The sequence below is a fragment of the Psittacula echo genome (assembly GCF_963264785.1).
Source record: "Psittacula echo genome assembly, chromosome: 2".
In the NCBI taxonomy this organism is placed as follows: Eukaryota; Metazoa; Chordata; class Aves; order Psittaciformes; family Psittacidae; genus Psittacula; species Psittacula echo.
In genome coordinates, this window is record NC_137737.1 from 29,443,975 (window position 1) to 29,452,077 (window position 8,103).

Genomic DNA, 8,103 nt, shown 5'->3' on the forward strand with positions numbered 1-8,103 from the left:
TGTAAGAGGAGGATAAAGTTCTCTGCTATTAAGAGTATATGTCAGTAGTGTCTACAGAGCTGTTTAGCTCAGGGATTTAGGTACTTAGTGAAGAAAGAAGTTTGAACTGGATGACAGAGAAGAATGATGTGATATTATAGTGTATGGTAGGGATTAGGTCTGATTTTAACAGTGGGCTCAAACTTCTGGCTAACTGACATTGTAAATATACCTTTGCGTAAAGCTCCAGAGTGTCCTCTACATGGCTGTGGAGATGGGAGTAATGTGGAGTATGGAAAGCACTTAACAAGTTTCTCATAGAATGCATTTGTGTATCTCAGCATAACTTTTCATTGAAGCCCAGGCCAGAGTTCTCACTTTGCAATTTCTTGGAAAGTACTGCATGAAGTCAGATAGGGGTTATGGCATTTATAACCCTAAATGTCATTATTAGTAACAATTTCCAGTTGCTGACAAAGGCAAAGTACCACACAGTTGCTCCATAAACAAATATTTATGTATAATACATGGGAAGTGTAAACAGCTTTTACAGTGTTTCTTAAATAATTTCTCAATGTGATCAAGAAGTTAACCTAAAAGTGTTTCTTCCTGAACAGACTAGTACAATCTGTTGTTATTGCCATATACACTCACAGAATTAATATTTGTCTTGTAACATTGACTTATAATGTAAAGAATCACTACTGCATTTGGATTTCAGTGCTTTAACAAATGTATATGAGAACATTCTTTCCTGGGTAATCTCCATTTCAGAAATTACTTCAGTCTGTGTGGCCTGGAATACAGAGGTGCAACTTGTTGGGGTTTTTTTTTAAGCTGGCAAAAAGATTTTCAGCACTTCTCAGGCCTTTCCAAAATGCTGATCTTGTCAGCAAACAAAGGTTTGGCAGGGCCTTATAACTAGATACATTCAGTCCTTTTTCCTGACTTGCTTGCATCAGCTTGTGTGTGGGCAAAGAAAAAATCAAGCATTGCCAAACCTGAGCTCTCAAACATTTTGAATTGTGCTCCAGAAATTTAGCAAATTGCTTTAAATTCATGAACTTTAAGCATAAATGTATTGAAAAGAAGGGTCCTTCCATCTCCTCTGTGATGGTTGAGCATTTTAACTCATAATTTAAAACTTTTCTCTGCAGCCAGCACAAAGTTAAATCTGTTTTAGAGGGGAAAATTACTCTTAAATTCATATGTTTATGCAAGATTCCAGAAGCTGGGCTTTCAGGAACACCACCAAATAGCAGCTGCTACAGTAACTGCTGACATTGAAAGTGCGTAATCTGCAGCAGCAGCATTACAGGTTTCAGGATGAGAGCTGACAGAACATCATTCTTTCCCTATCATTCAGTTTATTCGCTAGCCAAGATCCAAAACCTTCCAGTAAAACCTGTGTGTATGGCTAGAACTGAACAGAAAGCAGCAACCCCATTTCAAAGATTATTTGGATATTTCTAAATTTAGTTTCATTCATGCAAAACTAAATTTAAGACATTCTATTTGGAATGGTGTGCTCATCTTCAAACCACTGTACTTGAAATCCATATCCAAAGGGAGCATTTTGGAAAATGGCATTGGCTTCCTAGTGTTCTTTAAATACTCCAAAGAGCTTTGGGTAGAGTAATCAAAAAAGCGTCAGTGCATGGGAGTTTCCAAAGTATAGTGTTTTCTCAAAATGGAAGCTTTTAGAGACCTGTCAGTTTTTTTCAGTTGCTTTTGGGGGGCAACAGAGAAGAGGAAAAAAAATCTGTGGTCCAGGTTGGACAAAAGACATAGGTCCCACTCAGATTTTTGTGTTGTTATGTGGATGAAGAACTGTTTGTTATAACAGAGCAAGAATCTCAACCTCTGATGTCCCAGGCTTTTGTAATAACCACCGTGTGAGAGATAGTTGAATTCCTCCAGCATAAATCTGCCACACACATACAAACTTGAGAAGCTTTGTTTTCATTCCAGTACGGAAAAGACTTTCATGTTTGGTTTAAAAAATAAAAGGCAGGGAAAAAAAATTAAGTTGTTTTGTAGTCAATAGTAGCCTGGAAACCTTAGGAAGCTCCAGCTCATAGGGAAGTCTGCCTGCTCTGAACCCTATGGGACAGGGAGTGTGGGAGTGAGGATCCACCAGCTATTCCTTCTGGCTCCTGAGTCACCTGAGGGTGCTTCTGCTGGGCTGGATGCAGAAGCAGTTGAACAGGAGACTAAGGCCTGCTGTAGAACCTAGCTGGTATCTGGCACAATATTAACAGATGGAAATTATGTCTCTGTAACTATGCTGGTATAGATCTCTCCTGATATCTCTGTCACTCTGCATATATACTTAAATGTACTTATGCATATAAACTTTGAGAATTAAATTTTGACAGAATCCCAACTGGAGGAAAAAAAAAGTTTTTGAATTTCTGTGACTTACCCTCTTACTGACCAGTCTCCTGCCTATTTCTGAGCCTTTGAGAGTGTAAAGATAGCAGAATAACCTGTCTGCACTGGTAACTTATTCAGGAAATATCTCAAAATGTGTGTGTCTAACTACCTTTCACTCTTCGACCTGAAGGCTTCACTTTTGCTATCTGCATGTAGGCAGTCACATGGTTCAGACAAAATCTGCTCCTTCCCTCCTTTCTTAGAAATAACAAAATGTTGACATTTGACACATAAATTGTATGAGTAAGAAGGAAGCTGGATGTGTGTGTTTTCAAAAAGAACTAATTTTGCTTTTCCCTCTCTTTGGGAACCTCCTTGAAAATTTGAATCAGTTCCAATTTCTTCAACTATTGGCCAAGACATAATTCCCAAATTTCCCTTTTCATTTCTCCCTAATGAACAATATTCTGCTTCCCCTGTCATGTCTGCTAACTTTTCTGGAAATCTTTATACAGACCACAGTAAGCTCAATATTTTCAAGATGAAAATCCACAGCAGCTTTTCTTTTGCCAGCTTCTGACCATCAACTCTTTTTTTTTTTTCTGTTTAACGCCAACGTTAATGTCAACCTTTCTCATCCTCTGTCTGTAGCTGAGTTATTTACATGCATCCCAAACATCCAGACCCTTGTGTATTGTTTCCTTCTTCTAAGTCTTCAGTCTGCGTCCCTTTCCCCTCATTCTCCATTGCCAAGATTCTGGGACATGCTGTGCTTATCTCATGTCCTAACTGCAATTCTTTTCCAGTATACCCCTCCACACTATGACATGAAATCATTACATATAGCTCTTGAGTAATCCTTCCTATACTTCCTCTGACCATTCAGAGGAGTAATAATCAGGTGAAGATGTGAAATTCAAAATCTTCTTTTCCATATTCTCATTTCTCTCACTCAGTTGTCGTCTCCTTTGCCATATCCCAAAGACTTTCCTGAGCAATTTTACAGAGCTTACCTATTTACTATTTTGTTCCCATTTTAAAATATTCTATTTCACAACATCTCCAATTATACCACTGTGAAAGATTAGTGATTTTTCTGCTTATCTTAGATAGCTGGCCCTGTTTAAACACTGATGCTAACTTATTACAGAGATAAGATTTTCATTTTATTTTGGCACAGCCAATGATGAGGATAGAGAAGTCTATTTATATAGAACTTAAGTGTTTCACTCCTAATTATCAGACTGCATCCATCATTCATCCATCTCTGAATCCAGAGACTCTCTGCAGCAAAGCTTTTTACCAGTAGGAAACAGTCATTCTCCCCTCTTTCTTTCTGAGTGCTCCAACAGGAATAAGAAATACACTTTTCAAAACTGGAATTACATTGTTGTTTAGCTAATACACCATCTGGTAAAATGACATATGAGACTATGTCATTTCATCTCCCCAAAGCAATAATGGTTTATTCCTGCTCAACTGTTACGCTTCAGGGCCTTAATTCCTAGGTAGAACTTCTGGAATCTGCTTTCTGAGATTAGCAGTGCCCTCTTGCCTGATTTTAAACAAAAATAATTGGAAAGGCACATGTACCAGCTTCCAGTTTATAAGAGTTCATTATTTGAAATCCCCAGAGCTCCTCCAATTAGAAAACAACTTTTTGACTTAATATCCTTCAATTGTTAAAAACTTGCGTCACTGAGAGATCACAGTGAAACGTAAAGGTCCCAGCACATTGGCACTTGATTGTGAGGGGATGTGATTGTTCCACATTTAGACTGGAAAGGGTTAGGAACTCCACTTCCCAATGTGCTTAATGAATGAAAGGAAAATTGGACCCTTGAGCCAGAGGCAATGACCTAACTGAGTGAAAAATGTTTGCAGGTTAACAAGGGCAACTGTTCCTTGCTATAATTCCCACTGGAGGTAAATGACAAAAAAGGCCAATAAACCTCAGACTTTGGATTATTTATTAACCTGTTTTCTTCCTAGAAGAAAAGACGTTACTGTAGGTCTTGGAAGACCGAACTGAAAAAAGCGTCCTTTTACAAAGGGTAAATTAATGACCATACGCACTGCTTGAAAAGATTAAGGTGTAATATTTCGTATAGTTGTAATCTCTGTGATCACTCAGAGTTTTCAAAGGCAACCTCACTGGGACTGAAATACAAGGGCAGTAAAAATAAAATTGTAATTAAATGACACTAATTTGAGCCATATTAGAACAAAATTTAACTGGATTATGATATATTATACATAAACTTCATCGACACTGAATTAGAGAAACATATTTTTTGTCTTGTTTTAAAGACACTGCTGCCTAACGTGCTAACACAGCAAATCTGTAGCTTTCCTATAAGTACTCAGAAATTAGGGTGTGATGAGATAGCCAAGTGTCCTGATGCAGACTCGAGCCTCTCCAGCTGGAAGATACGCAATTCACTTCTCACCCCAGAGGGCAAGACTCACTTTCCAAGCCAAACTGTTTGTCATGAAGTAATGGAAAGATTCCTGTTGTCTTCAGTGAGATCAGGTCTGGAGCCTAACACAGAGGTGGTGGAAAAAAAATACAGTAAATGCAGAATAATGCAGGAAAAGCCTTAATACTAGTAATAATCAGTAGAGCAGCCGTCAAACTACCTTTATAAAAAAATCTAAGTGATGACTTTTCAGGAAACAATGTAGACTAGTCAGGGGAGAATTGAAGGGTATGATCCAAAGTTGAGCTGTTTCAGTGGGCTTTGTATTGTATTAGTCCCTAACAGAATATACAAATAACGTATTGCTTCCTGTATTTGAAGTGCCAAAAATGAGACAGTTGCGAGCATTCTGCAGACCATATGTCTGAATCAGTCTAGGACTGAAGCAAAAGGAAGGAATATGCATTTACATAAAGCAACACTCTCTGCAACATGGTTATGATACCCATAATGCATAGGTGTATTTTCAGTAACAAAAGCTGCATTTCACTTTCATGTTAAAGCAACCGTGTTTTCCAAAATGCAATTTTGTTACTCTGAGTATACCTGAAAATCATAGAATCATAGAGTCATAGAACAGTTTGGGTTGGAAGGGACCTTAAAGATCATCTAGTTCCAACTCTCCTGCCACAAAGGCTCAAAACCCCATCCAGCATGGCCGTGAACACTACCAGGGATGCAGCATCCACAACTTCTCTGGGCAACCTGTTCCAGTGCCACACCACCCTCATAGTGAAGAATTTCTTTCTTAAGTCTTTCTTATATATCAGAGTAAATGAAAAGGTGAATGCTGTATTTATCTTTTGCTTTCCTCTCTGGATGACAGAACAGCCTTCCTGCTTTTCCCTGAAAATGTGTGATTAAATTTATATGGTCTTTAGTTGCCTGTTTGCAAGTCTCATAGACTTCAAAATGGCTAGACAATTTACATTTGATTATTAATTCTTAACTAAGGAAAATATCTGAGAGAAGCAGAGCTTTGCTTTCTATACCCTTGTCTTAAATAATGCAGGTCATATTACCTTTGTAAAGAAGACATAACTTCTATTGGAGTTCTTACCTGCTTTCTTTTATGAATACAGAGAGAAATAATATTTTAGAGAATTTATTTCTATAAATTAAGATTCATTTAAATGTGAAGTGTTCTAGCACTAACAGTGCTTTATTTCTTTTAAATATTATATAGACTATACTATTAACCTTAACCTGATTCTGAAGTTGAACTTGCATTTTGTGCAGTGCCTATGTCAGTCAGAAACAAAATGTCCACTGACATCTGCTAGCAATGAACACACGGACTTTTACTTGCTTGGGACTCCGTATGTACTTTTCTGTCCCCTTACCTAAGCCGTTAAGAACTTGATTTCTTAATAGCCTTTTAAGAACTAAAAAAGGCTGTTCAGGCTTTCTGATAGACTGTAGGTTTTGAAACAGGACAATCCATATTATTGAAAACAGCTCTGTAAATAACTAAGCCTGTAACAGAAGAGGCAAGTATCTGCGGTAGTATTAAGGAAAAGTGGATGGATTACATCTGGATGAAAATTCATGCATGAGAGCTCAAATTTAAATGTATCTGTGACGCTAAGATCCAGACACACAAAAGACCTTGCAAAACATCAGATATGTTGAGAGGGTACTTGTGGCTGAGCTGGGCTCAGAGTGACTGATGAGTCCATGACTCATGTTGTCATCCTCTCATAGACATCTGTTCTGGTCTACAGGGTTTCACCTATAGGAAATTAGTTGCTTGCAGAAAGGGGTCATCTGTTTTGCTGTATAATTTCTTCCCATGGAGAAGGGAAGGCAATAGTCATTAAGACTTGGAAGGCTATTGTAGATCATCTCTGTTGCAGTCAGTAGAACTGCCCCTGTATGCTGCAGGCAGGTAAGAATTGTGCTTTCATAACTGTCTGCAACACCTGAGCTAAACTGAGAGTCTTCTAGAGGGTAATAAGATCTGCTGACTTCGAGATGCTGGCCGTCAACTGCCATCCCCAGGTTCTTTTCTGCCCAGCAGCTTCCCAGTCACTTCGCCAAACCTGTAGTGTTGCATGGGATGGTTGTGACCCAAATGCAGGATTGGGCAATTTGCCTTGTTGAACCTCATACAGTTGGCCTTGGCCTATTGATCCAGCCTGTCCAGATCCCTCTGTGGAGCCTTCCTACTATTCAGCAGATCAACATTTCTGCCCTTCTTGGTGTTATCTGCAAATTTACTGAGAGTGCACTCAATGCCCTCGTCCAGATCATTGATGAACAGAACTGGCCCTAGTACTGAGCCCTCAGGAACACCTGCCTCGGTGACCAGCCACCAGCTGGATTTAACTCCATTTACTACCTCTCTTTGGGCCCAGCCACCCAGCCAATTTTTTACCCAGTGAAGTGTATACCCATCCAAGCCATGAGGAGCCAGTTCCTCCAGTAGAATGCTGTGGGAAAAGATGTCAAAGGCTTTCCTAAAGTCCAGGTAAACTACATCCACAGCCTTTCCCTCATCCACTAAGCAGGTCATCTTGTCATAGAAGGAGATGAAATTAGTTAAGCAGGACCTGCCTTTTGTAAATCCGTGCTGACAAGGCAACTGCTCTCAAGAAGGCATGTTTGAGAGTAGCTAGCTGCCAAAAGCAGCTGGTAGTGCTGCTAATGGATTTTCCCAGTTCTTCAGTCCAGTTTTTAATGTCATCCCTAACACCACTGGATTAATACGTCTTACAGCTGCTTCTCATCATTTAAGGCCTGGATGAACAGTAGAGAAGTCTTCTCACCATGAAGTTGTAGGTACTACAGAGCCCTTCATCCATCCTGTCTTTACACAGAGCTAGTGCTCCTAAGTTGGGTGCCTAAAGTCTTTATCCTGTGTCTTTGTCTAGACAAGCCAGATGCATTTCTGATATTAAGAGGAAATTAAGTGAAAACTTGCCCATTGTTGCTGGACATAGGCTGCAAAGTTTCATCCATTGTCTCTTTATTGCATATACTAGGGAACTGTGAAAGTCTGCATAGTGGATCTCTTTATTGTAAAAGAGAGAAAAAGAAATCAAAATAATTAAAATGAGAAAATAACAAAGAAAAAAAAAAGAATCTGGTGAGTAATATTTAGGTTAGTAGAAAAAATGCTTCTTTGGGAAAGTAGACAAATTACTAACTATAAAAGGGTAGGAAGAACATCTTTTGGTACCATGCAAGATTCATGAGTAGGAGGTCAGAACCACAGTGACTTGTAATTCAGCTCAGTTTGTATTAAACCTAGATATGAACTTCTGAA